Source organism: Sphaerodactylus townsendi, linkage group LG15 (genome assembly GCF_021028975.2).
Source record: "Sphaerodactylus townsendi isolate TG3544 linkage group LG15, MPM_Stown_v2.3, whole genome shotgun sequence".
NCBI lineage: Eukaryota > Metazoa > Chordata > Lepidosauria > Squamata > Sphaerodactylidae > Sphaerodactylus > Sphaerodactylus townsendi.
Window position 1 is genome coordinate 33,265,747 of NC_059439.1, and position 17,941 is coordinate 33,283,687.

The 17,941-nt window shown below is 43.2% G+C and overlaps 1 long non-coding RNA gene across 1 annotated transcript; it reads left to right on the forward strand.

Annotated features, from left to right (window-relative positions):
• Window positions 1-4,590: 4,590 nt before the first annotated feature.
• Window positions 4,591-8,055, forward strand: LOC125445213. Its single transcript, XR_007246275.1, has 2 exons — window positions 4,591-4,727; window positions 7,684-8,055. It is a non-coding gene; the product is annotated as an uncharacterized LOC125445213 (long non-coding RNA).
• Window positions 8,056-17,941: the final 9,886 nt, after the last annotated feature.

The following is a 17,941-nucleotide window of genomic DNA, read 5'->3' on the forward strand; positions in this document are numbered from 1 at the left end:
AATACCAGGGAAAGTTGCAGGCAGTTTAGGAAAAAGAGGAAGACCCAACAGGAGGTGGATTGACTCAATCTTTCTTTCTTTTTTATTCAACGGTCAACAATATTATGCAAAAAAACCTGATCAATAATCGAGAACAGTATAATTTACAAAAAAAAACCCCCAACATAAATTACAAAGCTCTCAGAAATACATAATGCACTCAACTTATTCACTCAAATAATCATATCACCAGTAATTTGTTCCATTATGGATTTTATAATGGATTGACTCAATCAAGGAATGGCCTTCCGTTTGCGAGATCTGAGCAAGGCCATCAAAGATAGGATATTTTGGAGATCGTAGAATTTATAGGGTTGCTTTAAGTTGGAAGCGACCTGACAGCACATAACGCAGACACTGAAACAACTCTGGGACTGGTCAGAATTGAATATCTGGCCTTCAACCTCACAATGTGTGCATTGCCTCAGGCTCTTCCTTTGCTGGTCCAGGCAAAAGGCCTACTTGTGGAAGGGCTGCAGGGCAAACGGTTGCCGCTGGCAACCGCCAGTTTGGTGCTTCCTGTTGGAAACTCTGGAAGATATCTGTGCAGTTGATCGGCAACTTGAGCTTCCCTTGCAATTATTGGCTTCTGAGAACAAACAGAATATTGCGGAGGTGGGCCAAAGTAGCTGAAGAGGTGTCCTTTTTGATATGGGAACAGTCTGTCATCCAAAGGTTCACTAAAGGTGTATAAAGTGCCGACAAGTCACAGCCAATTGATAATGGTTCCTGATGAGATGTTCAAGGCTGAGGTGGTTTGCCATCGCCTGCCTCCGCATAGCTCCCCTGGATTTCCTTGGTGGTCTCCCATCCAAGTACTAACCAGGGTTTAGCACCTGAAGTCTGGCTAGCCCAGGGGTAGGGAACCTGCGGCTCTCCAGATGTTCAGGAACTACAATTCCCATCAGCCCCTACCAGCATGACCAATTGGCCATGCTGACAGAGGCTGATGGGAATTGTAGTTCCTGAACATCTGGAGAGCCGCAGGTTCCCTACCCCTGGACTAGCCCAAGGTCACCCAGCAGGAATGTAGGAGTGGGGGAAACAAATCTAGTTCATCAGATAAGACTCTGCTGCTCATGTGGAGTGGAGTGGAGAATCAAACCCAGTTCTCCATATTAGAGTCCACCTGCTGTTAACCATTCTACACCACACTGGCTCTCTATTCCTTTCTTCTCCTCTCCCCAATGGAGACTCCAAGCAGCTTCCTCTTCTTCCATTGCAACAAAGTTTGGGAAGCCCTACTCTAGGCAGACCCATTTATACGGCAAAAATAGGATTATCTTTCACCTGTGAGTGAAACTTAACTGTCACAATGGCAGTTGTCCTATTGAATGGCATGACTTGTGGCTACTGGTGAGTTTAGATTGAGGATTAAGCTCTTCCAATAGCTTTTTATATTTTTTTTAACAAGCAGGCTGACTGTGTCATCCTAAGTGGAGTTGCACCCTTCTAAGCCTAAAGGATTTAGAAGGATATAATTGGCTTAGGATAGCAGTTGGTAGGGAGTTGGATCAGAATTGTAGAAGGAGTATTAACCATTGCATCATTTTTCTGATCTTAGTTGACCTGCTGGGAGCACATACAGGAATGTGGTGGATACTTAGAAGTTTCCCTCCCTAGCAGTTTAGTGGGACAGATCATTGAGAAAATGGTGTATAATTACTCAGCACCATAGCTTAGGTCTGAAATCCCCTCCGGTGACTGATTTTGCCTTAAAACAACAACAACAACCAACAAACTGAAAACAAAATGCAGATTTAGCCAAACCCTAATTTTGAAAAGTTACTCATTTTCTAATTTTTTGAAATGTGAGTAAAATGAGGATCAAATAGTTAAAGCAGCCTTTCAGCTCTAGATGGCAGTAAGAAACCTGTGCATAAATCTGCTTTTTTATTTCTACTCATTATTACCCCTCAAATAAAATGCAAACTGCAACAGTGGGAGTGAAATCTTACAGACTGAATGGACAGGAACCTCTTCATTGAGGTATATTATGTGTGTCATTGTGAGAATAAAATGGTTCTTTCATGGATGTCTGTGCCTGTCAACAAGAAAGAATCATTAGCAAGAGCAGGGGAGAAGTAGCGAAGACCTTTTCTGGAATCTCTTCTCATTGTGGTGTAGTGGACAGAACAGTGCCAAGAGAGCCAAGAGACCATGGGTTCAAATCCCATTTCTGGCGTTAGTCTCACTGGCCGAACTTGATTTCAGTGACATTTCTCAGTCAAACCTATTTCACAGAATTGTTGTAAGGTTACAAATGGAAGGGGGAAAGTTGTGTAAACTTGAGAAAGAAGTGTCCTAGTTGGATAGATAGCTCCATAAGGCTGGTTTGTGGCACCACACAACACTCCAGTCCACTTTCTAGTGCTGTTCTACTCCTTTCATCAACATGCCTCACCATTTTTTAAGGTCATTTGGCAACCTTACATATGAACTGTCCTGTGTGTCTTTTACCATGTGCACAAGCAGGGAAAAAAATGTATGTCCAGTCTACTGTGTGCTATGTAATATAAATTCAGATGATATGCTGTTTCCAGCCCAAATCACATTTAATGTGTCAAACATTCAACAGTTTGATGCAGCCCTTACCCAAATTCCAGTAGTTCTCTACTACCAAATGCAGTAGCAATCACTAACTTCTGGATGTAACGTGGACAATCTGAGTCTGCCTACACACAAATATTACTGCAAAATTTAGTAACCGTGTGCTTTTTCAACTTGTCCTGCAAATGTGGAATGCTTAATGAAGTGGCCTAAGGTTTAACAATGTGCCTAATGAAGTGGCCTAAGGTTTAACAATGTCCTACCAGCTGTTTCCAAATTGCTCTGTGATATAAACATGAAAAACATACCCAACAATGCTTCATTTGCTTAAGATTCCTGGTGAGGGAAAAATGTTTCTTTTCCCACTTCCAATCAGTGGGTCTTCAGTTTTGCTTACCTACTGTACAAATGTAAATGAGACTGGATTTTGTTTGGTGGAGATGGGCTAAGGAAGCTGCTGTTCCTTGAGCAAAAAACAGGGTTGCAGAAGTAGTGAAGAACCGCTTGGGATGAGAAGTGAGAAGAAATAGAACTGATCATGGTTGAAACTGAACTATTTCCACATTTCTCTTCCATCCATCTAAGGAGTCCGGGGTACTATCATGGATATGCTCAACTTCATGGGGGCACCCAGAAGGAATCCAAACTGAGTTCCTCAGCATGAGGCTACTGCCCAGTGCCAAATTTAGATTAAGAGGCCCTATTCCACTTGTGAGGCCCTTCCCAATCCCCCATCCTCATGAGAAAGATGGGGTCCACAAAATGGGAAAGATGGGAGTTCACAAAATGGGGTCCCAAAATGGGAATCCGCTTCAATGAAGTTCTTGAAAGACAAAATCAATACAGAAATCATTATTTTATCTTTACATCATATATTTATTGTTGCAGTCAATTGACCTATAAAATACAGAAGTCAATGCTAGTGCTGAATTATTGGCAAGACAGTGTTATTCCAAAATGGAGTGCAAGGAAAATGACTGAAGGACTGTTTAGAGATGATAGTGCATTATGACAGCATGTATAAGAAAGGCCTATGACAGTCAACAATATTATATACCTTGGCCAGAGGCCTCCTAGATTTTGAATCCCTTGGCTTCAGCCTGCCAAGCCTGTTGGTAAATGCAGCACTGACACTGCCCCAGCACTGGTATCCCCTAGGAGATGCAGGGATGCCAAATTGCAACAAAAGGTATTGCACCAACACCATTATATCACTTCTGGCATGACCTGGAAACCATGGCATTTCTGGTGAATCCTTCAGCATCGTGCCAACATCACTTTCAGGTTCGTGTCAGAAATGATGGTGCAGTGCTGATGCGACATTGATTCACCCACGTTTGTCTCCTACTGCTCCAGCAAGCAGCAGGGCCTCGAATTGGAGCTTTCCCACCAAAGCATTTGGCTTACCTCAGAGGCTGCGGGCAGGGATTGTAAAATGGCCTCAAGACCAAACTACATGAAACTCTATTTATGTGTTTTGCCTTTATTCCCAATGGGGACTCAGAGAGGCTGAGAACATCATCTTCTACTTTTCCATTTTATCCTCACAACAACAACTTTGTGAGGTAGGTTATGCTGAGCGAAGATGAGTGGCCAAGGTCACCCAGTGATTTTCCATGGCAGTGTGGGGATGTGAATCTAGGTCTCCCAAATCATAGGCCTACACCAGGGGTCTTCAAACTATGGCCCTCCAGATGTTCATGGACTACAATTCCCATCAACCCCTGCCAGCATGGCCAAGTGGTAGGGCTTATGGGAATTGTAGTCTATGAACATCTGGAGGGCCGTAGTTTGAAGACCCCTGGCCTACACTAACCACATTAGCAGCCTGGGTGATAGGGACCCATCCTATGATGTGGGATGTGGCATAGAAAAGCTGTATTTAAAACTCTTCTTCCATGTCATTTCCTGCTACAAAAATGGCCTCCTAAGCTTTTTTTAGCCCTTGTAAGGAAAAAGGACTGACTCTGTGCCTATGTTATTTTTCCTCACCAGGACTTCAAACAGCCTGCGAGAAGGATTTTTTTGGTCAAATAAACGACGTGGGGAGGGGAAGTCATTTGTCTTGAATTCCAATCTCAAAACACCATCATCACATGTAGCTTAGACCTTAAGCAGTTGCATTTCATGGCATAAAGGTAAGATACGCAGGACAAAGTTTAGTATTTATTTATTTGTATTTGTTCCCCACCCTTTTGCATTGAAGAACAATTATACTCAGTCTCTGTTCAGAACATTTTGCTTGGCAGCAGAAGGCAGAGTGGCACAAGACTTAGAATGCAGGTCATGTTTCTGCAACGGTTGGGGTGGCAGTCAACACCCCCCCCCCTCTAGCGAACACAATTATGGAGATTGTGGTTAATCACCAATTAGTAGCCATTCCATATTAGGACCCCAGAGGGAGAGAAAGGGGAACATGGTTTGAGTCACATCACGGTTTTTCCACATTAGACTGACAGGAGTAGTATATTAAAGAGAGCGGCAGGAAGTCAAATGCCACCCACCTGCTTCACATGCAAGTTTTAATTATAGCTCTCGATTTGCCTGAGACATGTCATCAGTCTTTCTGTTAAGACACCTCCTTTGTAAAACAAAAATTGGCCTCCGAGGAGAAGAAGCGTGTAGCCCGCAAGCAGCAGAGAGCCAGCAACTGGCACGTTTAATTTCTCTCGATTGGGAAGGAGCTGCCAAATTAAACCAGCACTCATAAAAATGAAGGGGAACAGGAGGAACTAACAAGGCGAGTGACCTTGCTCAAAAGGTAAATAAAACTGAAAAGCATTTTGACCAGTGTTGCTTGCTTAGAAAATTAAGTTCAGTCAAGGGTGGGGGGAGTGTAAATGACTTCTTAGCTGAGTGTTTACCACCAAGAATTGCTTGTCTAGGCTAGTTGCCTGGATCAGGATGAAACCCCAAAGCATCCTTCTGTTGCCCAACATTGGAGAGGTATTAATATGGAACCAAGAATGAGGTAGCCATTCCCAAGGGGAACAGCTCCCAAGGAGACCCAAGCTCTTACTTGGCCTATCCTCAGTTCATCAAGAGCAAGCATAGCATAGTAGCTAAAGGCAGGAGTGAAATGCCTGAAGTCCAAGTTCAAAACTTAGCTCACATCACTAGTGGCTGCAGCAAAACATACTCCGTCAGGATCAAAACAAACAAGACACTGGGAGCTGTGTGATCATATTATCCCAACAATTTATTTTGTTTTATTTATTGAGGTCATGAGCCAATCTCTGGACACTGAGGACTCTGATGTAGAGCCTGAAGAGCTTGTTCCTCACGAGGAACTGCAGACAACAAACCCAGCTCAAGCCCTTCTCCTCAAGACAAGGCAGAGCCTGATGCTATGCAGCAGGGAGAGCCATCAGGAATCTCAGAAGAGCCCAGTAATGAGCCAGCTGCACAAAAGAGACCGAGACAGAGGCTACAGTGCTTGCATTGCTGCTAGGTATGGCAGAAGGCTCTGTGAAATGGAGTCATCTGCATCTGAAGAGGACTGAGTCCTTGCAGGATCCTATCCTCATTACTTTGAATCTCCTATATAAACCCTGTCTTTGGGTTGGCTCTGCATGGGTGCAATGAGTGCACTTCCTGGTGAGCTCCATGTGCTTGGTCTTCCTCTGACCTCCAGTGCCTTGACTCTGGACTGCCTTGACTGTGCCTTTACCTGCTGCTTGCCCTGACTCTGAATTGCCGTGACCATGGCTTTGCTTGCTGCCTGCCCTTATTCTGGAATGTCTTGACTGCCTTGTTTGCTGCTCATCTGGACTCTGGTCTGCCTGGCCATACCCTAGCTAGTGCCTGCCCACAGCTTAGTTTGCTTCATTTATATCCTGCCTTTCTCTCTAGTGGGGACCCAAAACGGCTTTCATTATCCTCCTCCATTTCATCTTCACAGAAAAATTGTGAGGTGTGTGATAGTGTGTGATGGTTGGTTCAAGGTCACCCAGTTGGCTACCATACCAGAGTGAGGATTCTCCCAGATCCTATTCCAACATTTTAGCCACTACACTGTGTTATATATACAGTTCATTTTAGTACGTTTTCCTCATCAATTTACAGTCAAGGCAATCAAAGCATATCCTATTCAGTTCTCAGATGAAAAGTCAGGTCAATTTGACCCAGAGAAGCCAAAAGAGAACTGAACAAAATTTGTTTTCAGTGTTCTACACCTCCACACTCTTTGTATATCTTAGCTTTAATGAGGTCAGTTGCTGTCTTGCCCCTTTAACTTGTGATTTTTTTGTTACATGATATTGTCTGCTTTGATGATACTGGGGTCATTTATAGCGCAGTTTGAACTGAAAGAAGGATTGAAATTAGCATCTAGGGTGAAACTGACAAACTTCTATTTTCTATCATGTTTTGTCCCTAGTGTTCTGTTCCTTTACTGCTGAAGAACGATACTCAACCCTTCTAACAACATTGCAAAAAACAAAAACAAACAACTTCCCCAAACTCCTTACACATATTGCATTTATATGTAATTTTTACAAGCCAAATTCCAGTGTATTTTGAGGTAGAAAAAGTCTCCTAAAGCTGCCTTTGTAGTTGGAGAAATGATTGTGTTTCACAGTACTAAAACACTGGGGACTCAAAAGCACACATTGACATGAGGCAGAGCATTTCTTTTGCATTGTTACCCCTACCCCTTTGCAGACTGAATAACTCCCACCATTACGGTTTTTTGATAAAGCTCACTTAAAAAAATAGAACTATAGGTTGAATCTAAATCAATAGGCCACTGACATAAGTTTCATGAATTTGAAAAGAAAAAATGTAAACAAATATAAAATTAATAATTCCTAGTTTCCAAGTTTTTGATACTTGTTATGCTTTTTTCTGTCTCACAAATACTGTGTTGAGGCGAAGGTTTTTCAGGTGGTTCTGAAGAGCTCTATCTCTCTTGGATCAGAGTTTTCTTAATGGATTCTTGGGGTACTTTTTCCACCCAATATGTTACAAGGGCTGCAGTGAAAAAATTTTTTCTCAGTGGCAAAAGATATAGATTTCTGGGACTTTTTTTTGTTTGTAGAAAGCAAAGTGTAAGTGGTAACTGGCTTTACTTAGGTATTGTTTACTATTGTGCAGGTGACAATGTCTTAAGTCAGAGAACAACGTTCTAGATCCAGTTTTTCTACATTCTGCCAATGAAGGAACTACACCACAACCACGGAGCATCCCCCCCCCCCCTTGGCAACTGATGGCTGACTCAGATAACCCTCAACATTAATTTTATTTATGTGATTTTTTTTGGCCTTCATACCAATTTAGTAAAATACATTTTTTATCCTAATGAGGTTTAATGTCAGACCTCTTGTATCCCCTTGGTTTATTTCATTCCCTTCCAAAATGGGAGAATCTTTCCCTGTTTAGATGATTTCTCTGTCCTGATATCTTTGCATTTCTAACACTTGTAGACTTCTGTGTTGTTCAGACCAATATTAAAGGATTCAACCAGCAGCTTTCAAATGTTACCAAACTCTCATTTTGACTGAAAGGTTTTTCACAAACCCTCAAGCTTATTGGCATTTATTTACATTAGGAGGGAAAAATATAGCTGTGTGCAAAGCTCTACATTTGTTTGATTTATAAGTAATACTTTCCTATGACAAAGAAAACATAGCGAAGGACAAACAGCTGGCAAAATTTTAATTCTTCTGTTGAATTCTTTGGAGGGAAATAGGTTCCTGTTGTCAAGAGTGTTAGAAAAGGGAAAGAACTGTCATCTCCCTCAGATATTGAGGTCATCCGTGGCAGATGCTTTTATTGTCATGGAGAAGAGTGCTTTTGAGAATAAATGCTGTATTTGTGCGGAAAACAGTCCCTGCCTGTGTGGAAATAGGTATGTGATTGTTTTATGCCTTACATCATGTTGCCCACTCCTTTAAGAGTCAGGACTTATTGCATATGATCAGGCTATATGTTTCAAAACTGTGGAGAGAAGCCTTGACAAAAAACTGAGAGGATGAAAATTACCTTATTTTGTTCATTGGGCGTGAAGTGAATGGAAAATGGGGACAGAATGAGTGACAGAGACATTGTTGCAGGGCTGCACAAGATCTAATGGAGCTGCCTTATACTGAGTCACGTCATTTGCCCAACAAGGTCAAAATTGTCTACTCTGACTGGCAACAACTCTCCAGAGTCTCAAGCAGAGGTTTTTCACATCACCTCAGACCCGATCTTTATAACTGGAGTCATGAGGGATTGAACCTGGGCCCTTCTGCATGCAAAGCAGATGCCCTATCAATGAGCCATATCCCTCCCTTCCAACTTTCCTATTCTCCATTGAAATAAGCCTCACCCTCCTTTCCACCCATCCAAGTACCTTACAAGCAACTGAACCCCTTCACTGTTCCTCAGGGCTGGAGTGAGGGGGAACTGCGTCTGGGGCACACATGTGCCCTGCACCCCTGCCACGCCCCAGAAAGCCCCTGCCACGCCCCTCCACACCCATGCCCTCGCACTGGTATGTGCCCGGTGCATTGTGCATCCCCCCATTCCCTTGGTGCTACGCCACTGCTGTTCCTCAAAATCAGTCCCATTAATTGATACATATGGACAAAGCGGAGAGAGTCTGTTATGCCCCTCTTTCTCCTCTACCCCTTCTTCTAGTGATATAACAGCCCCATGTGAAGGCTGCTCACCAATTCTCTGCAGCCCATTGTGGTTCATCACTTGACTGCAGTTTCTGACTTATGATCCAAGTGCTGTGCAAACTGGCAAATCCCATGCTTACGTACATAAGTGGAGACAAGTCACAACTGACTTAAGGTGACCCCAGCAAAGGCTTTCAAGGCAAGTGAGAAGCAGAAGTGGGTTTCCATGCCTTCTGCCTTGGTGGTCTTCCATCCAAGTAGTGACTACTCTTAGCTTCTGAGATCAGTTTATACCATGTCACTATCCCACCCAATCCAATGCTTATATCAGATGAATACAGAAGAAGCTTGGGCTACACAAGAACAGGGGACAGGGAGCTATTTGGCCTTTACATTCTCACTGAGCTGATCTTCCTTGCAGGTTTTTAAAAGGCAATTGCAGCTATTCAGGAGCTTGATTCAAATTAAGGCTGTGGCAAATGCCACAGTTATAATTTAAAGACTAAGGGCAATCAGCAGTAAACCAACAGAATAAAACAATGTATAGCAGCAACTGCTCCCCAAACATCTCTGATTAATATCAGGTTTAAAAAATTAAATACCTCAGCAGAATTAAAACTGACCTATGCACCAGCGTTGGGTGGACCACTGTATACTATTACAGGAAGTATTGCTCCTTTACGTGTGAATATAAATGGTGTGAACCAATTGTTTCACATTCTAAGTTAACAGTTGAGTCAACAGGCACTCCCTGCCCTTGGTACAAGATATTGCCTTCTCTTAAATATGATTCTGTTTGGATGTATCTCATTTCTGGTCATCAGAATAATGTTAAAGAGTGCCTTGTAGACTAATCCTTTTGGTGAAGCATTAGGTTTTATGACTGTACTCCTTTTTGGGGGGATGCATTGAACTGATGCAATTCTAAGAATTACATCCGTCGAAGTCCATCAAGTCCAATAAATCCAGAAGAGTGCAGTTCTACTTAGTATGGGGCTGTAACTCAGTTATTCCTCAGGGGTTGGCCCTGTCAGTGATCATGACAACACATTGGTTTGGGTTGATGTTGGTTTGTTAAAGCCTTTCCTTCCATGTGCGCTGGGTTCCATTTGGTTTTTGGGTTCTCATCTTTTAATTTTTCAGTCAAAGTAGAATCAAAGGGGATGAAAACAAGGAGGTAAAAACGCAGGCTATTTTAATTGCACACATGTAGCCATCGATTCAGCGGCAGCTGTAATGGATTTGTCGCCCTCCCTGTGGATCTGGCATCAGAAGTAATGTGCTACACCGACTAAGCAGCAGGTCACGCACACACGTCTCTAGACTAAAGCATTCAATTTGCTTTGTAGTTCTTAGTTACGCTGTCCCAATGTTTCTCTTTCCTTCTCTCTGGCGCTCTGGGAGACGGATTCCAAAGTTACTCATCCAAGGTATTTGCAGAGGTTAACTCAGGACAAAGTCCCAGCAAGTAGAATGCACAGTGAACCACCGACACAGTCTCCTTTTCTAAAAATTGTTTCTGACAATTAGTAGTAAAATGTGCGGCTTCTGCCGAGGGATTTTGCTGTAGCATTGTTCACTTGACGTGCACTGCAGAGTTCCTTGTTGGCATTTAGCAAAGTCCGAAGTCAATATTTGTAAAAGAAATGTATTAAGTGGCCATGAAAAATCAGGAGAGTGTAAATGATGGGGGAAGTGAGAAATACACCACACATAAAAATCAACAACGCTTCTGTTGTTACAAAGGCTGACACAACCTCAATATTCTTCTGCCTGATGAGAGCAGCTATCTGCTTTTGCTTTTGTACTGATATGCAGCGGATTTAGAGATCAGGGCACAGTGGGTTGGATCCAGATTAAATTTCCCATAAGTGGAACAAAATGTTCCTGCCTTCCTTTTCCCACCACAGTCTACTAATCTCTCTAAAATGCTTGGGGGGATAAGGAACAGCATGAGAGATGTTTGCAGTGGGGAGGGGGAACTGGAGGAAATTACCTCTCTCCTTCCCTCAGTGGATAATTTAGTCTGGATCCAATCCGCTTTGGTTTTATTGAACTGAGTGGTAGCGGGGAAAATGGTGCAGGGAAGATGAATTCACCTTTCCTTTCCTCAGTGTTATGATCATGATCTGTACTGGGCTTTCCCTCCTGCTTTTTGCAGCTCGAGTGCCTTTTGTGGGGAGCTGAACGTAAATCTTCAGCATCTCATGTATTTTCGTCTTCCCATGCTCAACACATCCTCTCATTTGGCAGTCTGCCCTTGACCCACGTTTTGCCTGTGTTCAGAACAACTGGCTGTCATAATGCATTGTATCCTAAAAAAGAGTACCAAAAAAAGTTACTGGGACCAACTGACACGAGAGAACTAGAAAAATTGTTGTTTCATCTGAAACAAGCTGACGTGAAAGCACTTCATCCTTTTAGGCTACAGGGTTGAAAGAGCTGGACAAATCCTTTTTCTGAAGCAGGAAATTCTTCTGTATTCTCTCGGTCAAAGAAAGAAAAACTAAGCATGCTTTGGTTCCAATTCAAGTCCATCCACTGTATCCACTCTCAGACTGTGTTGTGTAAGGATCTTCACCAGTGCCCCAGTTGTTTGAGCAAGAGCCTCACTCACCCCAATCAAATGAAATGGGGATTTTTTTTCAATTGAAAATGTGGTGGTGTGAAAATTTACTGGTGTCATTAGCGTTGATTTGTTGGAAAATTCTGTGGGTGGGAGTTCCCAATCTACTTATAGTGTCATTCTGCACTGGTGGGAATAGAGCAAAATGGAGACCAGATGTTTGTATGTAACTAGAGATTTTCTCCCTTCTTGATTTGGTGCTATTATAACTAGCACCTCTCTAAAGCTTTGACAAAATGCAAGCACTGCAACCCATGATGCATTTTAGTAGAAATGACAAGGCTACTTTCAATAGTTTCATTGTAATCATCAAATAACATATTAAAATGTCTACATTTTATTGATGGAAAATATGGCTCGGGAATGAACTCCTCGTTCTACAGCAATGCAGACCTTAATCAACATGGTTTTTCTCAGGACCAGCTTCATGTGAAGCAACTGGGATCTAAGATAACAAAAATGTACAGTTGCAGCTTCATTACCCACTACTTCCACATTTATTTTACACAAATGTGATCTATGAACATTGTAATATAGAAGGTACATTGCACCTCTTCGGGCTTTTCTGTGGATCAGCAATAATCACCATCTGATCTGAGCAGCAATGAAGTTATTTTCTTCAGTGACAAATGAACAAAAAATCAACCAAAAGTCTGAGGAGAATAAAGTTCATTAAGCATAGAATAGTTAACTTGGGGCTCTTCAGTGTGCAGTGGGCTTGTAGTGGAGTCTCCTTGTGTTTTTCTGTTTACATGTGAGGAGGCCCTCCTGCTATGTGCATAGAGAACTCTCTGAGCCTGGTGCTCTTCACCCATTCACTTATTCTTAAAGGTACCAGCTTACCCTTTAAACTGCACCTTTATCCATATTACTGTTCCAGAAATAATCCTCCCCCAAATGAAAGAGCAAAGCAATTCCCTAGACTCCATACTGTCAAAGAAGAGGACACTGTGCTATTGAGCCCTGCTAAAGCCCATATTTTCTCCCCCTCACAACTTTTGCTGCTGCTGCTCCTGCTGGAGGACAGAAAGGCAAGTGATTTCCAAGCACCCTCTGTTCTTATTATGTTGAACCATAAATCTATCAACATGAAAAATGGAGAGGTCGGTGTGTTTTGGAGCCAGCAACTTGGAAGGGGGGACAGCAAGGGGGAAGATGTGGATTGCAGAGCAAAGCAGATGGAAGACTGGCTTGGTTGGAGGAAAGATGTCTGGGACAAAGCTGTGCTCACTGACAATCTCCTCGTTCTAGCAGCACAGCAAATTAAAAGTCATGCTAAAAAGTGATCTTGCTTACCGAGTGGAGAATGGAAAGTGAAAGTGGGGCTCCAAGAAACAAGTCTGTACAAGAAATCTTGCTGTGACGGACATTCACCCCCATTATGCACCAAACATCTTGAGTATAATAAGAGAAGTTTTCATGTAGCATCACAGAGAAAGTCGAACCTGATAGCAAAGACCCTATTTGTTGCTTTCCTTATTTTCTGGTCTGAGATGGAGGCAGCCACTAAGCAGTCTCTTGCCTGAAACTTGATAAATCTAGAGAGCCTCAGTCTTCCTGCAATTTGTTGCCAGGGTTGGTTATTAATATTGTCTAGGATCATGGAAAAAGAGCCTTATGACATGGAGTGGCAAGCTGCAATCCAAGCTCCTCTCACAACCTGAGTTCGATCCTAACAGAAGTCAGTTTCAGGTAGCTACTCAATGTTGACTTAACCTTCCATCCTTCCGAGACAAAATTATTACTCAGCTTGCTGGGAGTAAAGTGTAGTTGACTGGGGAAGGCAATGGCAAAACCCCCCATAACCATAGTCTGCCCAATATTCATTGTGATCTGGCATCATCCTGTGGGCCAGTAATGACCCAGTACTTGCACAGGCAACTACCAATACCTTTAGGATCATGAAAATAGATCTTTCATTAACCTTATACCAGCTTGGATAGTACAAGTTCAGCAGGGTGGGTTAAGACGGGGAATGCTTCAAAGCTTAACAAAAGCATAATGAAAATGCTTAACAGTTATTAATTTTTGTTAATGTTCATGTTCATGCATTTTAATGAGCAGGGATCAGGTCACCCAGAAGCTAACAACATTTAGGAATCGTAGGAGGCAGTGGGTCAGAGCTACAGCCAATCCAACTGGGATCATCAATCTCTGATGAAAATGCGAGTAGATGTTAACCCACTGAGTTGATTGGCACTGCTGAGTGGCTCTCGTGACAGCTTCTCCAAACCCATTCAGAGCTGATTTAAGGATGAAAATAGATGTAATGTCTAGTGGTGACACCGCATTATTGTTGCATGGCCCTTAATGCAGTGCAACAAGGAAGTGCCTGATATTAATGCAACGCTCACCAGTCAGTGCACCAGATGCAATATAAAGGTCAGACAAGACCCCTGAATGGTACTTCATTGCTTTTGATTTAGTGCCTGTTTACATTAGCTCACTTGAAGCTTTCATCCCAATAGTCTAGATGAGTATATTCCAGAGACCACACTGGCATCTGTTGCCAGAACATTGGTAGTGGGTACAGTACACATATTTCAAGGGACTGTGGATTGTGTAGAGTTTTTGTTCTTCTCTCCCTCTAAACACAGAAAATTAACCATATCCCCAAATGAAATGGAGCCTTCCTCACAAGCTACAGAGCTGAGATTTGGTACAAATGCAGGTCATGATGGCCATAACTCCCACTGTCCTGTGATTCACAAAGTAGTCCTTATGAAGAATAATTTTTACACCATTTCCTCAAAATGGAGGCAAAAAAGCATATGAGTACTTTATACTGAGACAGATCACTGATTCATCTAGTTCAGCTTTATCTACTCTAACTGGCAGATGCTCTCTGATATAGAAAAAGGCCTTCCCAATACATGAGATCTTCTGAAATGAAGATGCCAAGGATTAAAACTGAGACTATCTTCATAGACACAGGTGCTCCATCGCTAAGCTGCAAAAGGTTATTTGCTATAGCAAAGGTTGTTCGCCTCCACAGGAGAAACAATATCTCTGCAGGTGAAAAGAACTGCAATTTAAGAGCTTTTGACATTTATTTATTTAAAGTGTATATTTGCAGTGCTTTCTTGTGCATGGGACGCGTTGGTGGTTTACAATCCAATAAAAACCTAATCATATACACTCCAACACCAGAGTCAGCATCCACAAAATTAAAACCAGAAGATTAAATCCTGTCTGCATCAACCACCCACCTAAAAAGCCTTGACCTGAATTACCTCCAAAACTCTACAATAGAAAGGAAAAATGCTTTTAACATGGAAGCAGGCAATCTAACCGGTTCCAGAAAGCTGTTCTACAAAGAGCCAAACAAAATGTAATGGCAGTCAACATCACTGTAGAAGCAGTTGCAGTTTTTTTTAAAAAACACTCTTCATTGGCTAGGGATGAAGTGGCCAATAACAGGCTAGTCTCCGATTTACCTTTCCTAGGGATGGAGCATTTGGTGGCAGCACAGCTCTATGATCCCCGGAATGGTACCTTTTCCCTGTGACCCATTTCAATCTCACCTCAGACCTGGATTTGGTACCGAGAAGGCTTTAGTTGTACTGATGGATGATCTTTGTTTGAAGTTAGGACATTATATTTGGCTGAGGCCTCATATATATATGAGCCTTGGGATTGGTGACACCTTTGTATTGGTGACACCCAGCTCTACAATTCGTGATCAGTTCTCTAGATGTTTCTGTGTTGGTTCTGAACCAGTGCTTTGAGGCTGTGGTCAGGCTGTGGTCAGGTGGCTAAGGCAGAATAAAGTGAAGCTTAAGCTAGGCAAGACAGAGGTAATACTGCTTGTGAAGGCTGGTATCCTAGATGGGCTGAACCTACCTACCTAGAGGGTGTAACACTGGCTTCCTCAAAACAGGAGCTTGAGAATGCTCATGGACCCTGCCTTGCTGTTTGAAAAGCAGGCCAGCATGGTGGCCAAGAGCTCCTTTGATCAGCTGCATCTGATTCTTCAACTTTCTACTTGCCTAGACCCAGCTGATCTGGCCACACTTATCCATGCTTCTGTAACCTCGTGGTTGGATTCCTGCAATGCACTGCACAATGAGCTATTTTCTCAGCCTTCCAGGATGAAATCTTCCTCAGTTCCCCTTCACATGCAATTACACAGAAAGAAGAAGAAAGCTGGCTATGTAGCCGCATCACCTGTATCCTCAGTGGGTACCCAAAAAGAAAGAAAGGGTTGTTGGTAGATGGAAATTGCTCACTCCCTGCATTGCACTCCAGGTGAGGCTGCCCTTGAAGGCCACCTAGAAACTCCAGCTGGTCCAGAGTGCGGCAGCCCGGCTGCTGAAAAGGGCTAGCTGCCAGGAACAAATATGTCCCATTTTAAAGCAGCTTCTTTGGCTGCCAGTTTGTGGGGACTGTCATGTTTAGTTTAGCTCAAAATTAGAGCTATTATGCTTGGGCTACCATTATTCTCACCTCTTTGGTAGTCATATTCAACAGGAGCATGGTCAACTGCACAAATTACTAAAGAGAAATATGGTCCAGTAGGGATGTGGACCCCTGGATGTGAAGAGCTGTAAAGTCAGGAGTATCTTAGAATGATTGCCACATCATTTCTGGTCCCAGTGCACATGTTCTAGATTAGCTTGTCCTTGTTAAAAGGTGGGCCATCCCTTCCCCAGCAACTGAAGTTTCCAAGTCTTGTTTAAGGGTGGTCCCAAAGAAGGCACATTACAGTAGTCCAGCCTCACAGTTACAGCAGCATAGAGCAACGAGCAGGGAAGCATCTCTAGGAAACAGCACTTTGCACTAAAAACCTCTCTTTCCTCACCCTCACTTGCAGCTCGGCTGGGTCCAGCATTCAACTGTGTGCATCATCTCTGAAGTTCATGTGCACTTCGGAGAAGATGCGTGCAGTTCAGTCTTGGACTTGGCCAGACTGAGAGTTTAAAGCCAAACCTAGGTCAGGCCAAGTCCAGCATTAAACTGTGGGCTCAGCCTGGCCAGATCCAGTGTTATACTGCTGGTTCTGCCTCCAAAAACCCCGTGACTTCAGAGGCAAAACTTTGGAGGGGGAGCCAGCAGTATAAAGCTGGACCTGGCCAAATTAAGTCTGGGGCTGCAGGCAATTCAAGCCTGCAGTCTGGAGCTCTTGGTGGGGAAGGGACCAGGTGGCTGAGGGCACCTTCCTTCAAGTGGTGCCTTGGGCATGCATCCTGTCTTCTCTGCTCTAGATATGCCTCGATATGGCTGGATAAACTGAGCCAAGAGGAGCAGACAACCTCTGCAGCTGATGCAGTTAGAAAAAAATAAGCATTCCCCCCCATCCCTCACTTGGAGGGCAAATGTGTTCAACAAATATAGAAGCAAATGCACACATTTTATTTCACAAACCAGATAGCATGAAAAGGCTCTGGGCTGCCAATTCACTGAACAGCAAAAGAGTGAAAGCATCCATAGGCAATGACAGGCTTGATAACTTAATGCAATGTTCCACAGGTGTCTTTAAACCTCCCCCCCCCCCCATCATTTTCTTCAATCTTGGAGCTCTCAGTGGAGTCTCTTGGATTCTTCCTTGTGTGAACCCATCTGTCACTCATTTTCTCTGACTAAATGTTGTCTTTAGAGTTCTGGGAGGCCATTCTGCTGACAGCAGAGACATTGCTTTCAAGCTCCACTTTCACTGGGTTTATTTAGATTTATGTTCCTTTCCTGTGCCAATGATAGATTTGTGTCCATCACGGAAAAGGCTTGTGAGATCAGGCTGAAATGTAAATGCTGCTAAAGGTTTGGTGCAGGCAGGTGGCAAAACATCTCATGACTGGATTACAGTTTATCGAGGGGCCAAGTGCCACGGCAGTTCTGTGAGTAAAGCTTCAGATGTGTAATTCTGGAGTGAAAAATAGCCATGGGAGAGCCAATCTGAACCAAGACAGTGGCATAAAGGAAGGGGCGGTTTAATGTTCCAGTGTGCTGTAGTGGTTAAGAGCAGTGGATTCTAATCTGGAGATCTGGGTTTGCTTCCCCACTCCTCCACATAGGTGGCAATCTCTTATCTGGTGAACCAGATTTGTTTCCTGATTCCTACATTCCTGCTGGGTGACCTTGGGCTAGTCACAGTTCATTCAGACTCTCTTAGCCCCCCCCCCTC